This window comes from Pinus tabuliformis, chromosome 3_2 (assembly GCF_031772625.1).
Source record: "Pinus tabuliformis cultivar Carrire ecotype Pingquan chromosome 3_2, CPIR1, whole genome shotgun sequence".
Lineage (NCBI taxonomy): Eukaryota > Viridiplantae > Streptophyta > Pinopsida > Pinales > Pinaceae > Pinus > Pinus tabuliformis.
Window position 1 is genome coordinate 1,072,355,069 of NC_142302.1, and position 17,427 is coordinate 1,072,372,495.

The 17,427-nt window shown below is 35.8% G+C and overlaps 1 pseudogene across 1 annotated transcript; it reads left to right on the forward strand.

Annotated features, from left to right (window-relative positions):
• Positions 1–11,416: 11,416 nt before the first annotated feature.
• On the forward strand, positions 11,417–16,528 carry LOC149184393 (axial regulator YABBY 5-like; annotated as a pseudogene). Its single transcript, XR_016257257.1, has 7 exons — positions 11,417–11,499; positions 12,724–12,837; positions 15,074–15,188; positions 15,315–15,363; positions 15,469–15,544; positions 15,628–15,706; positions 16,159–16,528. The product of XR_016257257.1 is annotated as an axial regulator YABBY 5-like (transcript).
• The last annotated feature ends 899 nt before the right edge of the window (positions 16,529–17,427 follow it).

The window sequence follows — 17,427 nt, forward strand, 5'->3', positions numbered from 1 at the left end:
ATGAGCCCATCTAATTATCCATTTTTGGGGCTCATCATCACCCCCATACTAAAAGTGTTGCTCATCCTCTAAGCAACTAATCTATCTCCTCATCTTTGATGGCCCTGGTGGCCTCCCTATCATGCCAAGCTTCTGAAGTGATGTCCTCTTCTCGGTCATGAAACCATGCTTTTCTCAATGCTTCTACCCACTGCCTGTGCTCCTTTTCCTAGAGAATTCTCAGCTTCCTGCAGTCAGCGTCCTGTAGAGAGGCCTTTGTGTCCAAAATTTTCATTCTTTCTCTCTAGGTGGATGTCTTCGGGCTTCCCCGTTCATAGCTGATGGATATCTTTGAAGGAGGCTCCTCCTTTTGTTTAGCTTTTGTGTCCTTAATGACAATTTGCTCCTTTGACTGTGGTTTGGGTCTGCCCACTTTTATCCGTGTGCTCCTTTTTCACTTTAAAGTACATGGAGGTTTGCCTCTTTCTCTTCCTTTTTGGTCTTGGAGGTGTGCTAATGGTGGCAAGCATGGCTGCTGCCTCCCTGGCCAAAATCTCAGGCGATTTTCCCTTTTTGTTCCTTTGTTTCTAGACTTCCTGTAGAAAGTCCTGTGCTGACTGTTTTCTGGCTTCCTGTAGAAACGGTTTTCATGCTTCCTGTAGAAACTGTTTTAACTGTTTTGGTCTGCTTGGCTGGATGTGGCTCTTCCTCCTTTTTTCCCTCTTCTTTTGTCTTCTCTGCCTCTGTTAACTTGCTTCCTCACGCTCTGTTTTGGATTTCTTCTCATCTTGTTTAGCTTCTGCCTTCTCTGCTGTAGTCTTTTTCTTTTATGTTCTTCCTTTATTTTGCCCTCTGCTTGAATGATTTGTGCTCCCTCATCATTGGTTTTTTCACATACTTCAGGCCTGATTCTTCCCTAGAATTGCATTGCTTCTTTTGCATAAACATGCAACAAATAAAACTGTTTGTTTTCTTCTTCCCTTGAAGCCATAAATTTTGCAAAAACCAGTGTTTTCTTCTAAAAAGATAAGTCATTACGCCTCTTGTAAACTTGTTATTGCTCCTAGAATTTTCATGTTTTTCACAACAACAACTTCCAATTTTTCCTCTCTTAAAACTTTTCCAACCTGAATTTTCTCCTTAGTTTTTGAAAAGAAATCAATTTTTTTGACAGATCAGAGAACAAATAACATAGTTTTTTTCTTCTAGAAAGTGGACAGTCTTGCAAATTCATTCTTTCACACAGGCTTAGTTCCTATGGTTGCATCTCCATTTTCAGAAGAAGGTGAGAAAGAAGAAGCCAAACTTCGAATGCAGAGGGAAAAAAGAACTGTGTAGAACTCATAAAATATGTAAGCAGACTATTCACCTTTTTTCAATGTGTAGGCAGACTTTTCCTCTCATTTTTAAAATTTAATTGCATGTTCAATTCACCATTTTGCACCAACAAATCATGCACAACGAAGTTTCCCCGATCCTACCACGTTTGGAGCTTGAAATTCGCCAAAAATCCCAGGTTTTCTTTCTGCATGGTTGTTTTCTATGTTTCCTATAGAAGACTTCGTGTAGAAAGAAACTGTGCTTCCTGTAGAGCCCGATAGGTGGGATTTTTTTTTTAAAAATGACATAAATCTCGAGAAATCAGGGAGGAATCTTGTAGAGGGCCACTGGTTAACTAATCTGGACATGGTGGACGTGTGCTCCAGTTGTGCCCGCAGTTGAACAAAGGGTGGTGAGAGTCAGCCGAGCATTTTTGTAATTGCTCTGTGATTTGTGGTGAGGGAGTGAAGTGGCCAGGTGTACGTGGCCACACGCAGACGGTAGTGTTTTTCATGAACTGTATGTTTCCGCCCTGTAATCACTGCCATCAATTGCACTAAGGTTTAAACAGCCAACACTCTCGGTTGTTTTAATTTTCACGTGAGTCGACTGTCCACGTGCACTGCATGACTTCTGGCTGAATGCTAGAGAAGGCAATGTTGGGTTAACCTTGCTAGATTCATGGCTTAATCCCATCATTCCATTCGTTCATGCAGTTTTTAAATTATATTTATGCAATAGAGGAATGATTTTTAGTCACATACCTCGAAGTCAAATGGTTGTTGTGAGGTGTTGTGGCCTTTCATTTGCTGTATGCACTGGATTCTGTGGTTGCATGGTGGCTTGATTTCTGATTCATGGCTATCTTTTCCTTGTGCAGGTATCCTTTGGCTGGATCCATGCTGCAAGAGTTGGCTTCACATTCAGATCTGCACCCTCAAGCTGCTGATGTTGAATTTTCACAGGACAAAAACTTGTTTTCGCCATTTCTCCCGAGCGATAGATTGGATCGATCTAAAACTTACTGAACATGTTCCTATCATCATTATACACCTCCCATACCAAATTTGTGATTAATGGATGCACAGATTTCGAGAAAAATGGAAAATGGCTGAAGATTACAGAGATCAATTTCTCGGAAACCGTGCATCGGAATCGGCTGAAAATTCTTGGGTAGGTGAATATCACCCATATGCATCTCCCCATGAAACAAGTTTTGAAATGGATGCACAGATATGGAGAAAATGCAAAAATGGCTAAAGGTGATGGAGGCTGGTTTCTTGGAAACTGTGCACCAGAATTGGCTGAAATTGCTCGGGCATGTTGCCATTGTCCCTATACAACTCCCCCTGTAACAGTTTTGCAAATGGATGCATAGTTTTCAAGCTAGGTAAAGAAACAAATTCTGTTCTATGTATTTTTTCTTCAAAGCATTCTGCAAGTTTTTGCATGGTAAAAAAATGAGCTTGGGCTGTGATTTAGGCATGGAGATGATGGAGGAGGAGTTTGAAGATTGAAGGAGGACTTCCGAACCCTTTAGGAAGCTATCATGTTTGCTAAACCGCCTTTTTTAAATCCATTTCTAGCTTCCTTTAATTTCTACAGGAACTTCCTGTAGAAGCACAATGAGGTGGAAAAAATGATGGAGAAAGGTGAAGGATGGAAACACGAGTGCTTACAGGCCTAACCAACAGATTCCAACTATCAGATTCCCTTTTAAAATTGAATTTGGTTCGTTTGAAGGTTCTACAGGATGTTTCAGAACTTCTTGTAGAAACGCCTGGAACTTCTTGTAAAAAAGCCAAATCTTGACCTGAATGTGACCAAATCCTAGGAGTGGTGAGTGGCCATGGAGGGAGTGTCTGAAGGGATGTCCTGGAGCCTGGTACAGACTCCTGTCCTCTTTTTGTGCACCCCTCTTTCCTGCAAAGTATTCACTGCAACCTGCAATTTTTCACAGAGATTAGTCCTGCTTTCTTTTTTCTTTTTTCTTTTTTTCTTTTTTCTCTCTTTTATTGAAAACAACTAGGGTGCCTCATGGAGATTTTCACCCTAATTGCATGCCCTGGGCGCCTCCAAGGGAGGTTTTCACCCAGGGATCTTATTCTCTTTTTATTTTCTCTTCTTTCCAACCCATTGATCGCCTCATGGAGGTTTTCAATCAATGAGCCAATCTAAAGCACCTTCGAGGAGGTTTTCACCTTAGATTTTTATTTTCCTCTTATTTTCATTTTTTTCTCTTTTTTCTCTTTTTTTTTTCTACCCTACCCTACTTGAAAAACAAAATCATTTTCAAGTATAAGAATACTTCCAATGGAGCCATGTGCACATCGAGATTAGAGACAAAATGATGTGAAGGCTCAACATGCATGCTTTGACAGCTATCCGGCTTTCAGAGACCCAATGATTTGACTTTGAAGGGATCAAACATAGCTGAGGAAGAGAGTATTGCTGCAACTTAGTGACTTTCTACAACCATATCTCAATATAGCTCTGATATCCTTGGTCCTTTTGCTACTCTGGATCATGTTTCATGTCATCTTCTACCATGACTTTCTCATCTTCCACTTTTTGCTGATCTTTCTCTTGAATACATGGAAGATTTGATGGTAAACATGAGGGAACTCTATCGATCTCTGATTTTGATGCCTTCTCTTCATCAAGTGCAGCCCATGGTTCTTCGATCTTTTCTTTTGAATCTTCTTTTGCCTTTGGTCCTTCAATGTTGTCAATATAATATCTGTTTTGCAATACTCTTCGTGAGCTATGGTGAAGATCATTGAGCTCAAGAGGATTCATTTGGAGATGTTGCGCCTCAACTTTGCAATTGGGTTGAGCTATTCCAATGTGCGAGTTTGGAAATGGTGGTATGGGTAGTTGAGTGGGGAGTGTATATTTGAGATGGATGTGGATGGGGTTATGGTTGGGAAGGCATTTGCGGCTGCCTTGGTGGAGCAGGAGGCGATGGTTGCGGTTGAGCAGGTGGTGGAGGCAAAGGAGTGGGATGAGAGTTGTACTGGGGCTTCCACCCCTGATGAGGCGCATTCCACTGAGGTTGTGGCAGAGTGAATGAGCAGCTAGTTGGGCATAATGTGGAGATGGATCCAACCAAGGAGGGGTGTGGACGAGGAAGGATGAGTAGGGGGACCCCAAGAAGGCATGGAAGTGGCTTGATAGGGGTCGTAATAGGTCTAGGATGTCCCTTGCACTCCCTGCTGGTAGGATATGGGTTCACGTGGCCTCCTTCGGTTCATATAATAGAGTGATTCAGTGGCTCATTTTTCTCTCTGATATGCAGCTTTAAGACGAGGCAAGGAAGGGCACTGATTCGTAGGATGGTATTCGTCACAGATGAAACACACTTCTAGGGAGTGCATTGGACATTCGTTCCTAGGATGCTTTCTAGTGCACCTGGGACAAAAGATGACCAAAGCCCTCTTGGCTTCCTCTTGCTTCCTTTGGATCTGCAAGGTATCCAGTTGCATGGCAAGGAACTACCTCATATCACTCTTGAAATCTTCCATCTGATTTTCAAATTCGTTTTTGGATAATTTACTGCTCCCAACATTTCTGCTTGTAGCCATTTGCTCCAGAGGAATGTTTTCCTCTACTTCTTCCCTTGAGGTTCTTGAAATATGTCTTGTTCTCCACCTAAGGGTTCTTTAATCACAACCATCGAAGAAGAGAGAAGGTTGGCTGTGTGAAGCAATGGGGGTGTTGTGCAATCATTTTTCTGAATTATATCTACTCCTACAAGGCATGAAAGGAAATCTTTTTGGTTGATTTTTTTTTTTTTTCTGCTTGTACCTACAATACCGAAATAGATTGAACTGCAACTAACTATCTTGCTGAAATGAAAATGCGGATTTGAAACAAAAGCAGGAAAGGACTAATCTATTTTGTTCAAATGAAATTGCAGGAATGAAATGCTAGGCTATGCTTGCGGAATTGAAATGCTAATCTACGCTTGTAGAAATGAAATTGCGGAATTGAAATGCTAATCTATGAAAGCGGGAAATGCTAATCTACTTTTGCAAAAACGAAATTGCATAATGGAAATGAAATAAAGTACTTAGCAGAAGGTTGTAGTGGAAAATAGAAGAAAAGCAGCAATCACCAATACTCTGACGCTTCCCCGACAATGGCGCCAAAAAGAGTGGTGAGCCCCAGTATTGCAGCAATAATGCTGCAACTCTTGGAACTCCCTTCTTTAATTTTATCAACCCGGTAGTTTGTAACAAACTTGGAAGCGACGATGCTATATGCACAAGTACTAGCTCTTGCCGCAGCCGTCACTTGGTCAGCTGGCACAAGTCCACTAGGAGCTTAAGCCAACTTCTACGAGCTCTGAGAAGAAGCTTTTTAACTGATGGATCAAAGCTAACTCAAAGAAGGCTTCTCTACTTGCAGAAAGAAACTGGAAAGCTGAAAGGAAACATAAACCCTAGCAAACCCTAATTTTACCAGCTAGCCCTATTAATGCAATAAAGAGGATGCAAGCTACTGAAAGAGATGCCAGTGACTTCCAGGAAGGTAAAATACATGTGTCTAAGCTATTTCTACAGTAACATATGAAAAAAACATCTTTCTGTATTTTTGGATAAGTTGCCAGAATTATCATGCATGCGATTTAACTGTTTCTGACTGTGCAGAGGTGGATTGGCAAGAGGAAATTATTGGAGGAGGTCAGGAAGGTTCAGAGAGGGCCTAAGGGGTCCCTAACACCCTTCCAGAGAGTTTCACAGAGTTTGGCTATTAAGAAACTGCGTTCGTGAGCTTCTACAGGAAGTCTGCAGGGGTTCTACAAGATGTTCTGGAATTTCTAGTGGATGTTCTGTAATTTTCTACAAGATGTTCAGAAATGGGATTTTGGAGGATGGATCGAGGAAGGAAGATGAAGGAGTGCGTATGGAGGTGAGATAAGGGTGTGAGGAGGTCCAGGACTTGGGGAATGGAGCTGAGAAGTGGCGAGGATGGTTGGATTTGTTCAGGGAGAGGTAGAGCAATGTTGCACAACAATATGGGAATTTAGGGCAGAGTGAGAAAATGGAAAACATAAGGCAAGGATTCTAAGTAGAGGATGAAGCAGGTGGGATTGATGGAGAATGGGCAGGTAAAGAAGGATAACAGGTGCTCTGCAAGTTGTTTTTCAAACGAAATAAACAAGGATTTGGAAAATCAAAGACCTAGTTACGTTAGCCTATTCTGACCTAGATAACAGTAAAGAGAATGAACAGAGGTTTATTTGCAATGAAACCATGTGAAATAACTTATGGAACAAAGCAATCAAGAATCTGAACATGTAACCAACTTCTCCAAATAAGGATCGAACACTAATGATTGCATGGCAAAGCAAAGAAAGTGTTTTTGTTGGCAGCAAGGTCACCTTTGTCCCAGCTTATGATCCCACTGAGGGAGAGGTGAGATCAGAGGTCCTTGATGGCCTTTTTCTGAATATCTTCCCTATTAATAACCTATCAACTCAATCTGAACATAAAAAGCCTTTTTAATCATCAAAACCAATCTAAATAACAAAGTAAGATTTAAATCTAAATAGCAGGTTTTATTCTAAGAATGCAGCAAAAACACATAAAGATAAACAAAGGAGGTATTGGGCACTTGAGATGGGCCCAACCCCAAGAGCTACAGCCTCCTAAGAGATATTTAGAGCTGGTACAAAGATGGATTCATCTTTATTGAGCAAGAAATAATATTTACATCAAAAATTGTCCACAAGGGAAAAGCTTGAAAATGTGCTGAAATGCAAAGCTAGCCTACTTCCTAAAAAATGACTAAAATCGAACTACAAACTAGCTAACTTCTGCCTACAAAGTGACTAACTGAAATGAGGCCCTAAGCCCTCTTATTTATACAAATTGAGGACCCCAACAACCCTCCTAAACTTTAGGAACTCGGCTGCCAAAACTTGTAGTTAACAGCACTTTTACTAGCACTTGCTCGGCTACCCTTGTGATAATTTATTTGGTGGCCTTTGAACTCCGAGCTGATGGTAGATAATTTGAGGTAAGGACCCATAAATGAAGGGGACACCTTCCTACAAATCTTCTCCCTTGTTCTTCCACGAATTTGGCTGCCAAGTTCTCATTAAAACCTTTGATTTTGTCTCAAAATTGACTAAAAATCTGCACAAAGCACCGATTAGACTTGTTGGCATAATGACTAACCCAATTCACTCTATTAGCATAAATATAATAAAAAATATGCAATAAACTAATGAGAATGGTGGATTAAGTTGAATTAGGAGGTTGAATGAGCCCATCTAATTATCCATTTTTGGGGCTCATCAACAAGGGAATAATATTAACAACAGTGGATTGATATTTAAAACCCAAGGTGTATAAACTCTACGATAAATATTATAAACCCTAAAATAAACATGGTTGACCATGGTTGATTTTCTTATTTTTTGTCACAATGTGACATTGGACTATGGTTGATCATGACTATAAACTCAAGGAATTTATATTAAAACCAAGGGTTAATATAATAAATGCTATGAATAATATTACATCGTAGAAATATGAACCCTTATATTAATAAACGTAAGGGATTGATATTCTAAACATAAGGGAATAATAAACCCAAGGGATTAATATTACAAATTGAAGGTATACAAACTGTAAGATAAATATTATAAACACTAAAATAAGTGTGGTTGACCATGTTTACCATGGTTGATTTTTATATTAAGACAATATTTGTCACAATGCAATGCTCTACCATAGTTGATCATGGTTGACAATGGTTAATATTCATATTGAAACAATCTTTGTCACAATGCGACATTGCACCATGGTTGACCATGATTATAAACCGAAGGGATTTATATTGAACCATAATATTAATATTATAAACCCAATGAATAATATTGTACCCTACGACTATGAATCCTTAGATTAATAAACCCATGTGATTGATATTGTAAACCCAAAGGAATAACAAGCCCATGGGATTAATACTAAAGCCTAAAATGATTATAAACCCAAGGGACTAATATTATAAACGTGTGGTATATAAAACTTATGATAAATATTATAAATCCTAAAATAAAAATGGTTGACCATAGTTGATTTTTATGTTGAGACAATCTTTGTCACAATGCGACATTGCACAATGGTTGACCGTGATTGATTTTCATATGGAGACAACCTTTGTCATAATGTGGCATTGAACCATGGCTAACCATGGTTGACCATGATTGATTTTCATATGGAAAAATTCTTTGTCAAAATGCGATGTAGCACCATGGTTGGCCATGGTTAATGATGGTTACCTTAAAAATTATATAAAAATATGTTTCTCTAATTCTTTTTTAAATATTTTTAGATTTTATAATAAAATTAATATGCTTTTGGGACTTTTGGATTAGCTCAATTCATATGCTTTTTATACTATATATATATATATATATATATATATATATATATGATTATTAACTATCTTTAAGATTGATATGATTATCAAACCTTAAAAATGTAAGATGTTTCTCACAATTGTTCAACATTTTTTTTATGCATAAGAATTATTAAGAGAAACATTTTGAATTCATAATTCTGTTGACTTAAAAGCTTTGAAAATATTGGTAGTGTAACAAATATTTTAACAATTTAATACAAAATGAGTATAAGATAAACATTATAAGAGAAAATATTTTTTATCTTCAGCCTTTTTAGTGTCTTAAAGGTGGCAAGATTTTTGATCCCATGATGTTTGATGAATTGACCAATGCCCAAGTTCACTATGAAGCTCATGACAATTTGTTCTTATTTTAGTACTATTCATTTTCTTCTTAACATCAGCCAACACAAGCGTGTGGGGTATAGAAAAGAGATTAATAGATACACATTTTAAAAAAAAATTGCATAACAGTCATTAATTTGAAAGCTCATGGGTGCCCACCTTCCCAATCCTCAATATGAAGTTATAGTGGTAGCTGTGGGAATCCATCAAAGTGTCGACTATTTCCACTCCTCGTCACTAGAGCACTAGTCACACATTGTTGTCAATTCATCTAATCACCAAAAAAAAAAAACACTAAACATTAACCAAGACAATGAGATGTTTATTAATTTCAAGAGATTGGGTTTTATCACCTTCTCTTAATATTTTATTTTATTTTTCCCTGTAACTCTTTATCACCCCAAAAAATTTCTCATATTAAAAGGCATTGGGAATAACAACCCCTGGATTTCAAATAAATAATTTTAACAAATGAAGTTCCTTAATTCTACATCCTATCATGGTTACTAGAAATTATATGCCTCTAGGTTTACTAAGTTAATGTAATTTTTTTATTTTAAAAAATAAAAATATGTAATTTTTATATTTAAATATTTTTGTTTAATTTAAAATAATATTTAAATTATTATTATAAAATATTTCATATAAAATTAATTTATTTTCAAAACGAAATTAAGATAAAAAACTTTTTTTCCCTTCTTATCATAATCATTAGGAGGTAAAGCATATATCTTTTAAAAGATAATAATTACAAAGTGATTATTAAATGCTTTATAGTGTATTATGGGGAAGATGTCACTACATAAATTCATTATCTATATCTATATATATAAACAAGTAAATTTTTAAAGGTGTAAATAATTTTGATGTTAATAATAATTAATGTTTATTTATTTCGTAAGTTTGGTGGGACTATGTCTTTATTATGTGCAATATATTATCATCATTGAGATGGAGAATTGAACCGGTGACTACACATCAAGGAGTGCCTTAACAAGTACCTATTATACATGAAGGAAGGAATGCCTTAACAAACACACCATCTTAACAAACACACCATCACTAGTGACTTCCCATATCAAAAAGTTCATTAACAAACACCCGTTCACTATGTACCCAAACCCTTCAAACCCCTTAGACAATAATTAATATTTATTAAAGTTATATTAGTTTTATATTTTATTTTTATATTAAAAAGTATTAAAAGATAAATTAATTTGAAAATTGGTAATATAATAAATAGTATGAAATTTAAATAAAAAATGCACTGATTTAAAGGTTCAATATATTTGATTTTAAGTTGAATTTACGTTAATAATAATGAAAACTAAAACTCTTATTTTGAATATATTGTATTATTCGTATATATTGTATTTTCGTAAGGAGGAGCGAAAATTTCAATTTTCATTTTTTTAACATAGAGATGATAATGTAGAAAAAAATCAATTATTATGAGTGGCAAAACAATTTAAACGAAAAACAATAGCAAGGTCAAATACGATTGGTATTTTTACAATAGTATAGTAAAATAAAAAAATATGGTCCTTATTACCCAATTCTGATAGTCCAGACGTATTTTGAAATCATACTGCGATTTGCAACGTGGATGTTCAAAGAATGAATCAGATAAGATGGAAACTGTAGCATCGGCTGGCTTCAGCCCACATGCTTGATCTGCATTATATCTTTGTGAAACCGACCGACGACCCGCCTTTAATATCGAATCTAAAGCCTGCTCAAAAGCTGTATACTGTTTGAGAAACGGTGCTAAAGGCCGAGGCGGAGAGCGACCCCTACTGACCGGCATCAAGCCTGTACTTTCTTCAATACGATCCTTATTCAAGAGCTCCAACACATTGCCCATGTGAATGTCGAATTACGCCAAAGTTATTGATGTGGATTTAAGATGGCAGATTACTGATCCAGCAGAGTTGCAGGCAGAGGCAGAGGCAGTGGCGCCGTGATTTATTTTTTCTCTTTTTTTTTTAATTTTAAAACGATAGTAAAGCAGCTCTCTGTACTATTAGCTATTGATTGCGTTATTGGGAAGTGTGCGAAACGGAGGTGAAGGGAGAGAACAGCCGTCTTTCCCCGTACCCAAATAGGTTATATGAACGCCCTGATAGCAAAAGTCTGTTAGCTGCATCTCTATCTTTAACCCTAAGTAGCTAGACCCGTTTTCTCTCGACATGTCTGCTGCTTCTCCTGACTGCTCTAACATAGATTCTGCGTCAATTCATTCTGGATCTGTCATCACTGAGGGCGCTGGTTCGATTCCCCCAGAGAAAAGCTAGTTGGTTATTTTATTTCCTGTGCAGGGTTAATCTCATCTGGGGCTTTTTTTTTGGTGCTTCAGCGATGTCTGGCTGTATTGATTCTTCTTCTGCTACTGAGCAGCTGTGCTACGTGCACTGTAACTTTTGCAGCACCATTCTAGCGGTAGAGGACGCCCACCACTCTGCTCTCTTAATAAATTTTGTTTTCGTTTTCGTTTTGAGTATTAATGATTATGACCTTGAAAGTGCAATACCATGGTCTGAGAGATTTTGTAGGTTTGGCATGGCATACATTAAAGATTTGTCTCTTTCAGTCTCTACTCCGTCAGAAAAAACAATGAAAAAAATATCCGAGTCCATTCTTAGGGTAATCATCCTGAGGATCGCTTTTCGTCTAGAGAATCCTGCGCTGTGTGATTTTGGTTCAGGCCAGAGATCGGATCTGACTGGAGTCTAGAATCATTTCACTATCTTTGCTTGCAATCCCAATACATTATTTCTGTTATCTGCATCAATCCCATATTTTTTTTTATCTTGATGTATTCATATTTGAACTTTAAATCTTAGAGTTACATAATATTTGGTTTCTAATTTTGATACATCTTTTCGGTTATCTATATCAATCTTATATTTATTTTTTGTATTAGTTTCACTGAAATGTGAACTTTAAATCTCATAATTTACACAATATTAGATGTGCCCCTTGCCTAGGCGACCAGGCCCGCTCATATCATACTTTGATCAATTAACAATACTGCCCTTGCTCTGGACGAGCACAGTTACAGTGTCTTCCTTTTCATAGACCTTTTCTTCCAGATTTCTCAATCGTTCCTAGCGCCACATTGCAATGGCGTCCGTATCGTTTCTATGTTATGTCGAATCAGCGTAGTTTGTGAAACCTATGGTGAGGAAAATGTCGAGAAATCGGTGAGCGTGCGTACTTGCTACAGGAAAGGCAGTTAGCCTCGCACAGTGTCTACACTGTCTATCTTGTCAAATCATGTGTGAAATGCTCAGTGCTGAAAAAGTCTTTATCTGCGGGGAACAAAGGAGTCTTGCCATATCAAATTTTATTGTAGTGTCCATTCCCTATCTGCGGGGAACAAAGGAGTCTTGCCATATCAAATTTTATTGTAGTGTCCATTCCCTACACGAGTCTCGCCATATAAAATTTTAGTCTAGTCTCGATTCCCTACAGGATCCGCACCCTAGGTTCATTTACATAAAACAGTTTTCAGATCCCTTTTAGATAGTAATCTTTTTAGCTGGAGATAGCTAAAAATTCAATAGTTCGTTATAAGAAAGCACACAAAATGCTTACGATTCTATTCTTGAAGGGGAAAATTACTTGTTTCTGAGTCTAAGGTAGATTCAATGTGATGCACAGGTTAGCGTTCCTTCCAGTAGCTTGTTCAAAATAGTCACAGTTCGCTGCGGGCATTGCAACCATCTTCTATCAGTTAACATGATGGGAGCTACACCTCCACTTGAAGCGGGACAGGTACATAATTTGATGACTATTGATTTTATTGAGTTCTGCAGCAATGTAAGTTCTGGTTCTCTTCTGTAGACATTAAATGCAGTCTCAGTACTTGATATGGTCCTCAGATCTTCCTTATTTTGAATTTATATGACATAATGTGTCCCACAGGCAGGATATTTAGGGCTGTAATAGGATCACCCACTTTTTATTAGCATGTAAATTTATGTTTCCTTAATTACACCATTTTGTTCTATTCAGTTCAGCTTTTCTCTGAATATGAGTATATCCTTCCAATGAGTATATCCTTCTAGTGAGGATATACATTAAGAAACTGGGTCATTGAGAACAAAAGAATGATATATTGCTCAGCTAAAGAAGCACCATGTAGCAATTAGTACAGAAATCTCAGTTCATTAAATTTAGGAGTAAGTATTCTACAGTACATGATATACCTGTGAGCGTGAAAACGACCATGAAAATCGAGAATACTGTTTCAATCTATATCCCTATCTTCACAACTGAGCCTGATATACTGTCTCTTACACACCTGCTTTCAGTAGTTAGTGTACAGAGATATCTTCTCATATAACTTTGGAATAATCTTCTCCGTAGTAGATGATACTCCTTAGCGTGTACACTAATACTGAGTTCGACCCTACCGTTTTGATCTATATCGCAATCCTGACAACTGAGCCTGAGATACTACCGCTTACAAAAATTAAACTGAACCTGAGATACCAACTCTTGCGAAACTTTAGAAAAACCATGAAGAGGTTTTCCTGTCATAACCTAAAAGACTGTTAGAGATATCAATCATCTATGGTGAACTTCAAAGGCTGCATGGAAATTTTTGAAATGATTGCAAATGGAACCATGAAACAATATGTTATCTATTTCTGTTAAGTTGAGACATACAGTTTACAGGGATGTAATGCTTTTAGAGTTATGGGTGGATGATATATTTAATTTTTCAATTAAAATTATAAAAAACTATAAAAATAAAATAATTTTATAACTATTATTTAACTATTTTTATATTTAACTAAAATTATTGTTTTATTTGATATATATATATATATATATATATATATATATATATATATATATATATAAAAGTTAACAGTCAGGTTTATTTAACTATGGTTGAGCTTTATTTTATGTTTTTTAATTTTTTTCTTGAAAGGTTAACCTTTGAAACCATGACCTATTAAGTTTTGGACTATATCTATTTACCATTAAAAAAAATCATACTTTTTAATTCAGTTTTATTTGGAATAATTATAAATTTATTGATTACTAAAAGGAATATAAAAATGATTTTGTTATTACCATACATATTATTTACATATAAAATAAAATAAATTTACTAATTTTTATATTATTATTTCTTTTAGCAGTTTTATACTGAAATTTGATATTGGTATTGTTAAATAGTAAAACATCTTATTATTTTTATAATATTCAAAAGTTGCAATAAAATTTTTTTGCTACATTTAGACATTATATTTGAAAAAAAATATTATCTTGCTATATACATAAATGAAATCTCAATTTAAACAAATATATAACACATCTAATCTAATCTTCTTCCCCTTTTAACTCAACAAAATTACAAATAGAATTCTATAAATTTGCATAGTCATAAATGAAATCTCAATTTAAACAAATATATAACACATCTAATCTAATCTTCTTCCCCTTTTAACTCAACAAAATTACAAATAGAATTCTATAAATTTGCATAGTCACTTACCTCCCTTACCTTCTTAAAATTAGACAAACCAATTTCGTTTCAGAATGTCACCCATTATAATTAGACAAACCAATTTCGTTTCAGAATGTCACCCATTATAGAATGTAAACTTTGGATACACATTGATAATTTAAATATACTGTATAGACTTATGTTAACTCCTTTGTAACCCACTCATCAATGAGATACAGATCCAGTATTTACCATGAAGACAAATCCAGTATATATGACATACTGAAAAGATTAAATATATTATCACCAAGCCTGATAGATTTTGGACTATTACAGTGAGTCACAAATTTAGGATTTATTAATCACAGAGGAAAATCGAACCAGCTCCAAGAAGAGATATATTGAACGCTGAGATAATAAAAGCTATCTCCTAAGTCTAATAGACTTTTGGTTAGCTAGTTTATTTATTAGTCGTTTTGTAAAAGAATGAGCTTGTCTGCCAGAAAAATTCATACTTCGTCTAACTGTACAACCATTACTTGGTAACAGATCCAAAATGATTATTCCAGAGATTCAGCATCGTCTTCGGCCTCTCCGACAGTTAGCGAAAGGACAGCGAATTCATATGCTGGCAACGAAGCAGCAAAGATGTTTTCCAGCATGCGTGAGTTCCAGTCCTTTTACATGTGTTATTACTGTCATATGTAGTATATACGTTAAATAAATCGCTACTAGCAATATTTGGCACTGAAGAAAATTGATGTATTCTTCATATCTGAAATTTATGCAGCACCTGAAAAGAGACAACGAGTACCATCAGTGTACAATCGTTTCATAAAGTAAGAACAGTAAAGTTTACACTGGGATACGGTAGAAATCGTTTTCTAATCATTACCTCTTTCTAATTAGTGAATTCAGCTCTAAAGCATGGTGTTCATGTGCAGAGAGGAAATTCAAAGAATCAAAGCCAAAAATCCTGACATAAGGCACAAGGAGGCTTTCAGTGCTGCTACAAAAAATGTGAGATCACATATACTATTGTTTGGCTACTATTAACCTACAATTTTTCTAACGAGATACTTACACATCTACATTTATACCAGTGGGCTCATTTTCCTTATACATTTCAGATTGATGCTAGAGAACAACAAACAAGCAACAATTGAGAAAGGAAACCTCAGGGTAACTCTCTAACTCTCTACATTTGTATTTTTCTTATAAGTTGATTATGGTAATAAAGCACAGGTTTTCTTGAAAGGTTTGAATCCCAACTGTAGAAAGAAGTGCAGATAAGCACACATAGTTTTGTTCAAGTAGCACTGAAAATTTACTTGCAAGATCATTCAAAAGTTAAAAAAGCTTACCAAACAATAATAAACCGACTTATTACTTGGTCACTGGATTGTGAGTATTGATCATTTTTTTGTATTTCCTATCCTGCAATATCCATTTCCCACCTTTCAGTTTTCTGAGAATACAGTACCATTTTGTGTTTATATGCTTGGATACCAGTTATGATTTATTACCATATACCATATCTGAATGGACATAAGTTGATTACTTTCCTATCTCTTACTGACTCATATATTAAATCTGGTCATGTTACAATCGTGCCTACAAAATGCAATTTGCAGGAAGGTACTCAGATTGGAACAGTAAAAGATGGAAGGATGACAACAAACCTATGTTGAACCTGCAAATTCCGTTGATGTAATCCCTCAAAATTCAGAGAAGACATCTACAGGCTGTAACTTATTACCCAATAGTTTCTTAAGCATTGGCAGTGCAGTAGAAAATTACTCAATAGCTTCTTAAGCATTGGCACTGCAGTAGAAAATTTGATGAAGGGCATATTATGTGAACTTTGTAATATTTTATTTACATGGCAGCAGACACTTATTGCGGATGAGATGTCTGTTTCTGATGTTGAGTTTCGCTTGACGTTGAGTTTTTATTTTCAATGAAATGTGGATATCTTTATCATAACTTCAGAATGAAGTTCAATGTCGTTTTCTTTTTCTGATAATGACCTTGAAGTTTCAAGTTTGTCTCAATTTCAATTTTTTACCAACATATTGTTGCATGCAGCATGCAGGACATTTTCTAAACTCGAACCAAATTTCTTTTCCGAATCCTCGGTCAGTTTTTCATTAGGTCTTTCTAATAACGCGAAAATATGACATACTTAATTGTGGTTCCTGGCATTCCATTGGAGGAAAATAGGGAAACTAACGCAGTAGATGCAGGAGCGTTGAAAACAGAACTTCGGAGTCCAGAAAAAGTAGGAAATTGTGAACAAGCAGGGTGCTCGGTGGAATTAGTTAAAAAAAAACAAATTGGCATGTATCTTGGATTATGGACTTATGCAGATCCTCACACAAGGTAGGGGTGAGGTGAAGTGACTGTGTGTGTGGTCGAGGGGAAGGGTTTGAGTGTGGGTAGTTAAACCAAAAAAAACGCATGTATCTTGGTTAAGAGAGGTGAATTAACAGTGTGTGGAGCTGAGGGGAAAGGTGTGGTTGTGGTTAGTGAAATGTGTATGTCAGGGTCGGAAGGATGTGGGGGGAAGAGCTTTGAGGTTTGAGTTGTATATAATTTTTAATTTTTAATTAATTTTAGATAATATATATTAAAATAAAATAAGGTGATTTCAGTAACTATATTGATGTATAAACGATTTTTTTGGTTTATATATAAAAGAATATAAAGATGGTTTAAGGTTTTAAACAGAGAGATGTTGGCTGAGGGTGTTTTGATTTTATAAAATTTTATAAAGATTATTTTAAAATAAATTAAGTAAATTTTGGATAGATTATATTGACGATATTTATATGAAGTATTTTTAGTATATATATTAGTTAGGGAAAGCTTATTTATTTATATTTATATATATATAAAAAGAT